Raw genomic sequence first — 14,873 nt, 5'->3', positions numbered from 1 at the left:
AAGAAATAATAGACAATATGTACATGAATCAGCATGGCTGCATTCCAAAAAACTTTATTTAGAGACACTAAAATTTTAATTTTATGTAATTTTAATGTATTACAGAATATTACTCTTTGTTTTTAACATTTAAAAATACTGAAAAATTCCTAGCTCACAGACCATACAAAGACTCAATTTGCCCATAGTTTTGCCTACTGTTCCTCCAAAGCTAAGCATTCCCACTGTGTCATGGGAGACATGATCTGCACAGTGGCATTCATCATAATGTGGCATGTCATATTAAATTTGATCTAGCATATCTATACAAAAGGGAAGAGTTTGAAGGTTTTCTTTCACTTCAAAATCTAGAATTAAATGGCCAAATGTGATTTAAGAGATTTATCTTCAGTAGTGAAAAGTCACTTTCTGGATGGATTGTAGCAATTTTGTAATTTGGAGTTTCTTTGGGCAGTATTCTCTCAGAATCTTGCCAGAATAGAACAGCAACATATTCCAGCATTGTCAAGATTTTGATATAGTGCTTAAAATATGCCTAACTAGACATATAATTTAAAACTCTGTAGTCTACAAATAAATGCCCTTTTCCTTCTTCTTGAAATTCTATATTTAGAAAAGAGAATTTACTTCCAGCAAGAGAAGACTAAATCAAATTCCAGTAATCTATAAGAATAGATGATTTTGCATTGGAAAAGAATGAAAAATCCTAAAAGAAAAAAACACAGCCAAAATCCATACTTAGGGACTTAAAAAAGAGTGTGATACGGGAGAGATGGGAGTTTAAGCAATAGCATGAGGTCATGAAGAAGCTTTGGATGAGATAATGTAAAGGCCCTCCATATAAATTAAATTGATGAATGCTCAAGGAACATGAGCCTAAACCAAAAATTTCACAAGAAAGATCAAATATTAAAATACAGATTTTTTAAAAATTTCTTTTCAGCATAACAGTATTCATTGTTTTTGCACCACACCCAGTGTTCCATGCAATATGTGCCCTCTCCAATACCCACCACCTGGTTCCCCCAACCTCCCACCCCCCGCCCCTTCAAAACCCTCAGGTTGTTTTTCAGGGTCCATAGCCTCTCATGGTTCACCTCCCCTTCCAATTTCCTTCAGCTCCCTTCTCCTCTCCATCTCCCCATGTCCTCCAGGCTATTTGTTATGCTCCACAAATAAGTGAAACCATATGATAATTGACTCTCTCTGCTTGACTTATTTCACTTAGCATAATCTCTTCCAGTCCCATCTATGTTGCTACAAAAGTTGGGTATTCATCCTTTCTGATGAATCTCCATAGTGTATATGGACCACATCTTCCTTATCCATTTGTCCATTGAAGGGCATCTTGGTTCTTTCCACAGTTTGGCGACCGTGGCCATTGCTGCTATAAACATTGGGGTACAGATGGCTCTTCTTTTCACCATATCTGTATCTTTGGGGTAAATACCCAGTTGTGCAATTGCAGGGTCATAGGGAAGCTCTATTTTTAATTTCTTAAGGAATCTCCACACTGTTCTCCAAAGTGAATGCACCAACTTGCATTCCCACCAACAGTGTAAGAGGGTTTGCCTTTCTCTACATCCTCTCCAACACATGTTGTTTCCTGTCTTGCTAATTTTGGCCATTCTAACTGGTATAAGGTGGTATCTCAATGTGGTTTTAATTTGAATCTTCCTGATGGCTAGTGATGATGAACATTTTTTCATGTGTCTGATAGCCATTTGTATGTCTTCATTGGAGAAGTGTCTGTTTATATCTTCTGCCTATTTTTTGATATGATTATCTGTTTTGTGTGTGTTGAGTTTGAGGAGTTCTTTATAGATCCTCGATATCAGCCACAGCAAATTATTTCAAGATATGTCTCCAAAGGCAAAGAAAACAAAAGCGAAATTAACTTTTGGGACTTCGTCAAGATCAAAAGCTTCTACACAGCAAAGGAAACAGTCAAGAAAACAAAGAGGCAACCCACAGAATGGGAGAAGATATTTGCAAATGATAGTACAGACAAAATACAGATATTTTAATTGGTTATAATTTCCCCAAACCTGAGCTCTTAGACAAATCATTTTAAAATTTCATATCTTGGGGCACTTGGGTGGCTCAGTCAGTTAAGTGTCTGATTCTTGATTTTGGCTCAGGTCATAATCTGAGGGTCATAAGATTGAGCCCCACATCAGGCTCCCTGGAGCCTGCTTAAGATTCTCTCCCTTTTCCTTTGCCCTTCTCTCTCCCTCTCAAAAACCTTTTGTCATGTCTTATTTTTCTGCTAAATTTAAGTTTGGAAATTCACGTCTGCAAATGTAGAACAACAAAACTTTTCCATATTGAGCAGCACAGATCAAAAAAATCCCATTTTTAGTGGTTAAAGGGTTGAAGCAGTACAACAGAAAGGGTTCAAACAGATGGTTTTTCTTTCCTGTATATGAATTAAATACAATACTAGAAGGAAAGTAAAAATACTGGTTATTCAAAGCTGGGATATTCATCCCATTTTAATGAGAAAAATGGCTAGAAACTGAATGACTCCTAAATAAACATAATCACCTGTTGTTCTTGGACAAAGGAGTCTAAGATGGTAATGCAGGATGACCCTGGATTCACATTATCCCATGGACATACTCAATCTACTCCTACATATAGAGCAATTCCTCCTAAAGAACTGCAGGCTGTTTGAATAGCTTCTACACAACAATGGTTAGAAGGACCACACTGACAATGGCAGGAGAGATAGAAACAGTGGGAAACCACCGCAACACTGAGAAATGCAGTAGGGAGAAATATTACTGAGAGATCTGTGTGCATATTTGCCTACCATGGGATAGAGAAAAACAAAAAACAAGAAACAAAACCCCCTCCAAAAAAACCAACTGCAGTTAAAGGATAACTAGACATTCTTTAAGAAAGGAAGACCATTTGCTAAAAATCTAGAATATCAATAAAATGGTGAAGGAACTGCTGGAACTCTTTCCCAGATAGGCAGTGCTGATGAGCACCTTCGCTTATACTCCCCCTTCACTTTGATTGTACAACAGGAGCAGGGTCTGCATGCTCTACCAGCCTGCTGCCTCCATGAACCCTGGGGGCCCTGGTCCATACCAGCCCTCAGCATCCCCCCAAGATGGCCAAGTAACCTGCGCCTGCTTGAGGTTTAGCCACATGACCAGGGTGCCCTAACATGATAAAAAACAGGACACCTCTAGTCCATGCCAACTAAAGTACCAGTCAGCCCATCAAGAAATCCTGGGAAAAAAAAATCCCCAACAACCCAACTCACAAAAGCTTCAGTTCCAGCTGTCCTGCGACACCATAGCCTATTCCTACTTTAGCTCCAGCAATCCTGTGAGGGTGGCCCCAGTGCAGAGGAATGCAGGACCCCATAACACACACTTGCTTTGGCTCCAATTTTCCCACCAGAGCACCATATGTACAGCACACTCTGAGAAGCCCTGGCCTGTGCCTACTTCAGCTCCCACCATCTGCCCAAGGCAGCCCTGGTGTGAAGTGTCCCAGGACCTTCAGCCTGTGCAAATTACAGCTCTAGCCAGGCACTCTTCCAGAAGCATGCAGTCTACATAGGAGATGCTCTTAGACAAGGCACTCCTTCAAGACTCCTTCAAGGGTAGCTGTGTTGCCTAATTCATAGAAACCAATACATAAAATGATACAAAATGGACAGTGGAATATTTCCAAACAAAAGAATAAGATAAAAATTAAGAAAAAGAATTAAATGAAGTAGAGATAAGCTATCTACATAATAAGGAATTCAAACTAAAGATGCTAACCAGACCTGACAGTGAATAACTCAGGGAAAACTTCAAAAAAGTGATAGAAAGCATAAAAAATAACCAGGAGTTGAAGAATACAATAATTAAAATGAAAAATACACTAGAGTGAATCAATAGCAGATTAGAGGATTAGAGCAGAACAGATCAGTGATATAGAAAACACAGTAGTAGAAAGAACCTAAGCTGAACAGAAAAAAAAAATGGGGGCACTTAAAAATAATTTCTAGGACAACATCAAGCATACAAATGTTAACATCACAAGGAGCCCAAAAGGAGAAGAGAGAAAGGAACAGAAAGCTTATGTGGAGAAATAATAGCTGAAAATATTTCCAACTTGGGAAAGGAAACAGACATCCAGGTCCAGAAAGCACAAATAATAAGACCAAACAAGATAGACCCAAGGAGGCTTATACAAAGACATACAATAATTAAAATGTCAAAGATTAAAGATAAAGACTGAATCTTAAAAGCAACAAGAGAAAAGCAATGAGTTACATACCACAAAAGCCTGATGATGCAATCAGCTGATTTTTTGGCAGAAATGTTGCAAGCCAGAAGACAGTGGCATGAAATATTCAGAGTTCTGAAATGAAAAAGCCTGCAACCAAGAATACTCTACCCAGCAAGGTTATCATTCAGAATTGAAGGAAAGACAGTTTCCCAAATAAAAGTTAAATACCACTAAACTGGCATTACAAGAAATGATAAAGACAATGCTTTAAGCAGAAAAGACCAAAAACTAGAAAAATATGAAAAGAAAAAAATTTCACTGGTAAAAGCAAAAATAAAGTGTATGTCATGGATCAAATACTTATAAAGCCAGTATGAAGGTGAAAATCAAAGAGTAAAATAAATTTTATCTAAAGAATTAGATGAAATGAAAAATGTAAAATACAGTATTATATAGATAAAATATGGAAAGAGGGCACAAAAATATGTTTTTAAAATCTGTTTAAATTTAAATGACCATCAATTTGATACAGAATGCTATGTAGTTAGGATGTTATATATGTATCCTGTAGTAACTACAAATCAACAACTTAGATACACAAACAAAGAGAAAGAAATCTAAGCATAAAACTAAAAGTAAAAGATCAGAAGGGATGAGGGCAAGAGAGGAAGAAAGGAACAGAAGATCTGCAAAAACAATTAGAAAACAATTAACAAAATGGCCATAAGAACATACCCATTAATAATTACTTTAAATATAAATGTTCTAAATGCTCCAATTAAAAAGGTGACAGGAAAAAAAAAAAACCACACCAAAAAACCAAGATCCATCTACATGAAATCTAGGAGAAACTCACTTTGACACATACAGACTGAAAGTAAAAGGATGGAAAAACATATTCAATGCCAAGAAAGTGAACAAAACAAAACAAAAACAAAAACAAAAACAAAAACAACTAGTATAGGAATGCTTACATAATGCAAAATAGGCTTAAAATAAAGACTATAATGAGAGAGGGAAAAAAAAGTTAAATAGTTAAAGGATCAATCCAAAGAGATATTATAATAATTGGAAACATCTATGCATGCAACATAGGAACATTTAAATAGATAAAGAAACTGTTAAGAGATATAAAAAGAGAAATTGACAGTAACATAACCATGTAGAAACTTAACACCCTACTTACATCATCCAGACATTAAATTAGTAAGGAAGTAGGAATCTTGAACAAAACACTACACCAGATAAACATAACAGACATACACAAACACTTCATTCCAAAAACTGTAGCATATGCACACTCTTTAAGCTCACATGCAATATTCTCCAGCATATAACACAAAGAAAGTCTCAATTATTTAAGGATATATAAATCATATCAAGCATCTCTTCTGAGCACAGTGATAGAGAACTAGAAATAAATCACAAGGAAACAATGGAAAGAACCACCAATGCATGAGAATAAACAACATACTATTAGGTAGCCAATAAGTCAATGAAGAAATCAAACAGAAAATTAAAAAATACCGAGACTAATGAAAATAAAAACACAATGTTTGAAAATATATGGTATACAGCAAAAGCATACCTAAGACAGAAGTTAACACTGACACAGGCCTAACTCAAGAAACTGAAACAAAAACTAAAACTAAAACAAAAACAAAAAACAGATAAAGAACCAAGAACTTAGCCCAGCACATAGAGAGACTAGAAAAATAAGAAAAAGTGAAGACCACATTTAGAAGTATAAAAATGAGAATGGAAATAAATAAGCACATAAAAAACAAAACAGATTAATAAAATTAAAAGCTGGTTCTTTGAGTTGATAAGCAATATTCACAAAATTTTAGCTAGGTGCATTAAGTTAAAAAATGAAATCTAAAAACACAAAACAAATAATTAAAAAGAAGAGTTACACACAACATCAGAGAAGATTACAAGAAGATTATAGAATATTACAAGACACCATCATGAAAAAATAATTGGGCAAAACATTAACAGAAGTGTTAATTTCCTAAAACCACAAAACTAAAAGACTGAAGAAAAAAATATAAAATATAAACAAACTGAGTACTGGTAACAAAACTGTATAACTAATGAATAAAATTCACAATAAAAAAGTCTGTCAATTCTGATGAATTCACAAGTGAATTCTAGGAAAGTTAATGAAGATTTAAAACAATTATTCTTAAACTATCATAAAAAATAGAAGAAGAAGAGCTTCTAAATTCATTCTATGAAATCAGGATACTAAAATGTAAAATCAGAAAAATAAAAAAGAAAGAAAAGAGAAAACAAAAGGCATATAATATCTCCAATGAATATAGATGTGAAGATCCAGAACAAATTATTAGTAGACCAAAGAAAAACAATTCAATTTCAGAGTACATCAAAAAAGCAAAACAAAGCAAACATATACAACAATCAAGTTGGATTTATTCTAGGGATGCAAGGGTGGTTTCAAGATTCACAGATCGTTCAATATCATGTATCATCTTGGCCAGAGACAGGATTAAAAATCATAGGATCATCTCAAAAGATGCAGGGGATGGGGAGCACTTGAGAAAATACAAGATCCCTCTTGACAACTCTCAACAAAGTGGGTTGACAGGGCACATTTGTCCACAGAATAAAGGCCATGGATGAAAAAACCACAGCTAACATCATATTCAGTGCAGAAGTCCTAGCTGAAGTAGCCAAAAGAAAAAAAAAAGAAATAAAAGGTATCCAAATTAGTGTGGAAGAAGGAAAAGAGTCACAATTTGCAGATGGCATGATACTGTATATAAGAAATCCTAAAGACTCCCCCAAAACCATTGGAATAGATAAGTGTATTCAGCAAAGTTTCAGGATACAAAGATACAGAAATTGGTTACATTTCTATACACTAACAACAAAATAGCTGACAGAAATTAAGAAAAACAATCCCATTTACAATCTCACCAAAAAGAATAAAATACCTAGGAATAAATTCAACAAAAGAGGTGAATGAGAACTAAACTCTGAGAACTATACATCACTGGTGGCAAAAAATTGATGAGACTAATAAAATTAAAGATAGTCCATGTTCATGGATTGCAAGAATTCCCATTTTTAATTAGGTTCAGAGAGCCAGAAGCAATCTTCAGATTCCATGCAATCCCTTTCAAAACCCCAATAGTATGTTTCATAGAACTAGAACGAATAATACTATAGTTTGCATGGGATGACAAATGGTCCTGAAGAGCCAAAGCAATCCTCAGAAAATTGAAATAAAAATACCAATATGACCCAGTAATTCCACTACAGGGTATTCACCTAAGCACAAGTACAGTCACAGGAAAGATCAATGTACTCCTATATTGATTGAAGGATAATTAAAATAGCCAAGGTATTAAGGCAACCCAACTGAACAAAATAAAAAGGTTTTATACACACACATATTCATATTGATATATTTATGTATATATAGAAAAATACATAATGGGATATTATTCAGCCACAAAAAGTAATGAGCTCTTGCCTAGGGGAACAACATGCATGATGTAATGGTAGCAAGCTAAATGAAATAAGTCAAATAACTATATGATTTCACTTTTATATGGAATATAAAGAAAAAATGAATGAATAAACGAAGAAATAAACAAGCTCTAATTCAGAGAGAAAATGGTAGTTGTTACAGGAAATGCTGGTAGGGGATGGCTACATAAGTGAAGGTGAATGGGAGATCGAGGCTTCTTGTGTCAGTCAGTCACAGGGATAAATGTACAGCATTATAGGAAATAGGAAATAGAGTCAACCATAATTTAAATATTGTATGGTGACAGATGGTTGACATACTTATTGTTACCACAGCATAACACACAGATTTTGATTCACTATGTTGTGCATCTGAAGCTAATGTAATATTATTTGTCAACTATACTTCAACTCAACAAAAAAACATGATATAATAACGAACATGAAATTCATCATCATTGGTCACAGAACAACAAAGCTCAAATCTGAAGGTCAGAGTAGAGTTTCATTTGGCAAAATTTCATAAATTTGGGCTTAATCCAGAACTTCCTTATATATCTCACAAACAGTTACAGAACTTCAACTTCCAGTCTGTCAAATTTGTACAATATTCCTTCCTTTACCTGTTGCAACAAAATCTGTGTGAAAATCAAATAAAACGTAATTGACAAAAACTCCCTTTATTTCCAGTTCAAATGTCCTATCATTTTATCTTTAAACATTTTAAAATACACAATATGCAAACAGAAAAGTGCACTCTGCTGACCTGCTAATGTTTCATAAAAATAGGTCCACGCTCAAATATGCAGAATCTATAAACATTACCAAATTTGGAAAAAAATTGGCAAAAGAGTTCATGATCCTAGAGTCCTGTGATTGAGTCCTGCATCAGACTCCTTGCTTAGCAGGAGCCTGCTTCTACCTCTACATCTCTCCCTGCTCATGCTTTTTCTCTCACTTCTCCATCCCTCTCTTTCTCAAATAAATAAAATCTTTTTAAAAAAATTTTTATTTGTTTGACAGAGAGAGACATAGCAAGAGAGGGAACACAAGCAGGGGAGTGGGAGAGGGGGAAGCAGGCTTCCGAATGAGCAGGGAGCCCGATGCGGGACTCAATCCCAGAACCCTGGGATCATGACCTGAGCTGAAGGCAGATGCCAAAGGACTGAGCCACCCAGGCACCCCTCAAATAAATAAAATCTTAAAAAAATAAAAATAAAATTATTGAGTGAAATTTTAAAGACAAAGATGTACATAAGCTCTAATAATCTTCTTGAAAATATTTATTAGTCTAGTGGTTTTACTGTATGTCTATAAATTCTTTGATTTTCCTCTCTAGAAGGTGAAGCTTAATTCCCCTTTCCCTGAATATAACTTCAGTCTAATAATGAGAAAACATCAGACAAGTTCAAACTGAGGGACCTTCTACAAAACACCTGATGAGTACTCCTCTAAACTGTTAAGGTCATGAGTGATATGGAAAGACCAAGAAAATATCCCAGATTAAAGGAGACTAAGGAGACATGATTAAATGCAATCTGATATCCTGGATAAGAACCTGGAACAGAAAAATGACAATAGGGGGGGCACCTGGGTGGATCAATCAAGCAACTGCCTTCAGCTTGGGTTATGATCCCAGGTTCCTGGGATTGAGCCCCTTATCAGGCTCCCTGCTCAGAGGAAGGCCTACTTTCCCTCTTCCACTCCCTCTGCTTGTGTTCCTGCTAGTGCTGTGTCTGTCTCTGTCAAATAAATAAAATCTTTTAATAAAAAAAGAAAAATGACATTAGTGAAAATATTATTTTGAATATTGCTCTGTCATCAAAACCAATGAAATCTTGCTATTTGCAATAATGGGAAAAGAGCTTGAATGCATTATTTTAAGTGAAATAAGTCAGAGAAAGACAAATGCCAGATGATTTAGTTCATATGTGGAATTTAGGAAACAAAATAGATGAACATAGGGGAAAGGGAAAAAAAAGAGGAAGGCAAACTATAGGAGACTCTCAAACATAGGGAGCAGAGTGAAGGTTTCTGGGAGGTGGGGGATGGACTAAATGGGTGACGGGTATTAAGGAGGTCACTTGTGAGCATTAGGTGTTATATATAAATGATGAATTACTAAATTCTACTCTCGAAATTAATATTACACTTCATGTTCAATAAAATTTAAATAAAAACTTAAAACAAGGAAGAAAGAAAACACACTTATCTTGACAAGCACTAAGAAATGCATAGAATTTTTGAACTACTGCACTGTACACCTGAAACTAACATAATACTGTGTTAATTATACTTTAATTAGGAAAGGGGAAAAACAACAAAAAAATAAATCCATGCACTTTTATGCAGGAAAATAATATGATTTTGTTTTTGTAACATTCTAGAAAATACAAACATGTAGAAATGAACAGTTCATTGGTTGATTGTGGTAAAGACTGGTGGGGAGAAGTGGACTACAATGGGACAAGAAAAAGAATTTTTTTTCCAGGTAGTTGGGACTGCTCTTTATCTAGATGGTATTGGTAGTGGTCACACAATTCTACTCGTTCTTCAAAACTTATAGAACTATGTAACAGAGTTTACTTTATATAAACTTTAAAATAGAATATAAAAGCAAAAATTTTAATGGCATTTTCTGAATAACTTGACAATTTTATGCATTGCAAATGTAGATAGAAATCTTTCAATTTTTAAAGATTTTATTTATTTGAGAGAGAGAGAGTGAGAGTGAGAGTACAAGCAGGTGTGGAGGGACAGAGGGAGAGGGAGGACATGAGGCTCCATCCCAGGGCCCTGGGATCATGACCTGAGCTGAAGGCAGATGCTTAACTGACTGAGTACCTCAGGTGCACTTGTAGATAGAAATCTATACATATGCAACTATATACAGAAAATTGTAGTTTCCAATAGTCTACCAAACAAAAGAGAGCCAAAGAGAAAGCATAAATAATCAAACAAAAAATATAATTGTAAAAATCTCACTAAGACATCAGACCATGATTTTTTAATCAGGAAAAGATACTCTAATCATAAATATACTATTACAGAATGTAGAAAAGAGGTGTAATTACCCCACTATTTTATAAATTTGACACATAACTTTGACACTAAACTCAACAAAGATAACATGAGGAAGAAAATTATACCTCATTATGTCTCATGAATTAGGATGCAAAATTAAACAGAAAACTGAATCAAGTAACATATAAAAGTAAAAAATTGCTTCATCAGTACAGAGTTGGATTTCTTTCACAAATACAGTTTGGATTTAATACTAGAAAATTAAGTCAATAATCACAGTAAAATACCAGTGTATTAAAGGAGAAAAGCAATTCAAACATCTCAATATGGGAACAAAATCTTATGATAGCATTCAACAATTAATTATCAATTTTCTTTAAAAGTTAATTATAATGAAAAAAAAGTTAATTATAACTAACTTGCCTTGATAAAGCTTCCCACAAAAACTATGACAAACATTTTACTTGACAGCACAGTGTTGAAGCTGTGCTTTTATTTTTATTTATTTATTTTTTAAAGATTTTATTTATTTATTTGACAGAGCGAGATCACAAGTAGGCAGAGAGGCAGACAAAGAGAGAGGAGGAAGCAGTCTCCAAGCTGAGCAGAGAGCCTGATGCGGGGCTCGATCCCAGGACTCTGGGATCATGACCTGAGCCAAAGGCAGAGGCTTTAGCCAACTGAGCCACCCAGACACCCTGAAGCTGTGCTTTTAAAATCAGGAACATAACCATAGTATTCATTATCCTTGCTTGTGTTCAATCTCTGGTTAGTAAAAGAGCAAATTTTATGTATGTACTTTTTTGTATAAAATATATATATTTATTATATCAAATATACCAATATATTTATATGTTTTTATATTTACATATATAAATGTATGGGGGTGTTGAAAAGGAAATAAATCTTCATTAACCTTAGGTAATAAAATTGTCTACCTCAAAAATCCAAAGGGAGTCCAAAAATATTATTAGAATTGGCGAGTTTGCTAGAAACAAAGTCAGTACATATAAATAAGTGGTTTTGCTGTACAATTTAGAAATGTAATTTCAAAAATATAATTCAAATACATCAGTACCTAAGAACAATTTTAACGATATATAAAACTTTAAAGAAGTATGAAACTTAATTAAAATTTTAAAAAGTATAATAGAGAAAGATTTAAAGCACAAATAAATACAACAGTGTAGTATTGCTTTAGGGAGAAAAAATAAATCAATCTATGGAATATAAGAGTCTTGTAACAGACTCAAGCAACATAAAACTTCATTTATGAGGTATGTGACATTGAGAGACTTCCATTAATTGACTGGGACAATTGTATAGAAAAAAAAATTGACCTCTACCTAGTGCTGTACAAAAACATCAACACAAATTATAGTTTTTGAGTCTGGCCTCTTTCACGTAGCATAATGAATTCAAGATTTATCTATGTTGTTGACTATATCAGCAGTTTGTTCCTTCCATTGTTGAACAATAACCCGTTGTGTGATGTACTATGGTTCTTCACCAGTTGAAGAATATTTTTGTTGTTTCCAGTTTCTGGCAATCTTAAGTAAAGCTGCTATAAACACTTATGAACACTTATGAACTTTTGTGAGAAGGCTTTTATTTTTCTTGGATAAATAGAAGTTCTATCATTGGGTCATTTGATGTGTTCTCTTTTCTTTTTTTAAACACTATGATCAACTTCTAACATTTTCCAAGGTGGCTGTACCATTTTGCATTTAGACAAGAAATATTTAATGATTCCATTTTTGCTCTCCATCTTCATCAGCACTTGTGTTAGTTTTCTTGACTTTAGCCATTCTCTTAGAAGTGAAATCTCATCACTCTTTTATTTTGCATTTCCCTAATTTCTAATGATTTTGAATATCTTTAGTGTGTTTATTTGCAATCTGTATCTTTTTGGATGATGCATCTATTAATCCTTTTTCCCATTTAAAAATTGGGTTGTTTTCTTATCCTTGACTCTTGATAGTACTTTATATATTCTGGATATAGGTCCTTTGTAAAACATGGTTTACAAATGAAAAGCTATCTTTTCATTATGATAGTGTTTTTTGAAGAAGTATTTTTTAAGGTGTCTTCATCTTTTAGGGATATTGTGAAATATGGATGGATGAGATGACTTGTTGCCTGGGATTTTTGTAGATTCTTGGGGATTTTCTACAGACATTCATGTGAATTGCAATTAAAGGTATCTTCCCCCCATTGTAATCAATTTTGTTATTTTCTTCATAAATCTCAATTGATTGTAAGGTTTTATCTTTTTTATAATTATTTATTTGATTGACTAATATGGTTTCAGGATTTGTGCCTATGTTCATGAGCTTATTTTGGCATCAGGGTTATGTGGTCTCACAAAGTATGTTGGGAAGTTTCACAGTTCAAGTTTCATAGAATTGATAATATTTTTACCTTAAGGAATTGATCCATTTCATCTAAATTCTTAAATTTATGGACAGAGTTGCTCATAGTATTCAATCATTGCATTTTAAAAAATGTCTATAGATCTGTAGTGTTGCTTCCTACATTTTAGATTTTTGTAATTTATGTCTTTTTTTATTGGTTAGTTCTAATAAAAATTCATCAGCCTTCAAAGAACTAGCTTTTGGTTTCACAGATTTTCTGTGTTTTCTTCCTATATTCAATTTCATTGATTTCTGCTGTTATATCCTACTACTTTGGATTTGTTTTTCATATACTAGTTTCCTAAGATAAAGTTTAGGTTATCAGTTTGAGAGGAGTTGGAGACTTCATTGCTATTAATTTCCCTGTAATCCCTGCTTTAGCTATATCCCAGAAATTTTGCTAAGTTGTATTTTCTTTTACATTCATTTAAACATATTTTCTACTTTCTGTTGAGAATCCCTCTTCTGACCCATGGGTTATTTATAAGTATGATATTCATTTCTAAATCTTTGGGGATTTTTCAGTTATCTCTTTTTAATTTCTAGTTCAATTCTGTTATGGTTATGGAAGTCTTTAAATTTATTTAGGTTTTATGGCCTTGAATATTATGGCCTCAAATATTTAATGTAAGTATTTCATTCACAGTTGAAAAGAATATATACTCTGCTGTAGTTGGGGAAAACATTCTATAAATGTACATTAGTGTGAGTTGGTTGAATGTGTTTAGGTCCTCTATATCCCTGATGATTTCTTATTGAGCTAGGAATGTTAACATTCCCACTGTAATTTTGGATTTGCTATATAACTCTGTTCAGTTCCATCAGTTTTTCCTTTGTGTATTTTGAAACTCTTGTCTTAGTTTTCTGTTGTTGCATAATATATCACTACAAATTTAGTAGCATAAAATAACAGCCATTTATTATTTTCCAGTTTCTGTGGGTCAAGAGTTTAGCTTGGGGTCTCACAAAGCTAAAATGTTCTTAGCCACAACAGTGATGGCATGTGAGATTTAAGGCCCTCTTGCAAAATCAATTAGTGTCTTGATGTTGTATATCTGAGGTGCCAATTTTTTTCTGGTTACTAACTGGGGATTATTCTTAACTCCTACAGGCCCCCATAGTTCCTTCCATGTAGTGCTTTCACAGACCCTCTCACAACATGGTGCCATACTTTTTTCAAGGCAGGCAAGAGTTTTTCTGTTTAGGAAAAGACCAGTTACTCCTTTAAGAGGTTTTGTTTTTCCTGGTTAAATCAGACCCACAAAGGAAAATCTTCCTTTTGATTAACAAAGTAAAAAACTGACTTGGAAACTTTATTTACATCTGCAAAATCTCTTTTATCTTTGCTAGATAAATTAGTTTCAAAAGAGATATCCCAACATAGTTGTAGGTCTTGCCCACACTTAGAAGAAATTATACAGAAATTATACACCACTAGCTGGCAGAGTGGTGGTCATCCTGAAATTCTGCCTACAACAACTTTGTTAGTTGCATGTATATCTAGTATTATTAAAACATCTTCATGTATGAACCATTTAACATTACCTAATACTCCTCTCTACTCCTGGTAATTTTCTTTGCCTGGTATTTGTTGTATTAATATAGCCACCACAAATTTCTTTTGATCAATGATTGCATGGTAGAGCATTTCCTTTTTTTTACTTATCTGTATTATTAAATTTAAGTAAATATATCATT

This window comes from Mustela erminea, chromosome 1 (genome assembly GCF_009829155.1).
Source record: "Mustela erminea isolate mMusErm1 chromosome 1, mMusErm1.Pri, whole genome shotgun sequence".
In the NCBI taxonomy this organism is placed as follows: domain Eukaryota; kingdom Metazoa; phylum Chordata; class Mammalia; order Carnivora; family Mustelidae; genus Mustela; species Mustela erminea.
Note: the sequence above shows the minus strand (reverse complement) of the source record.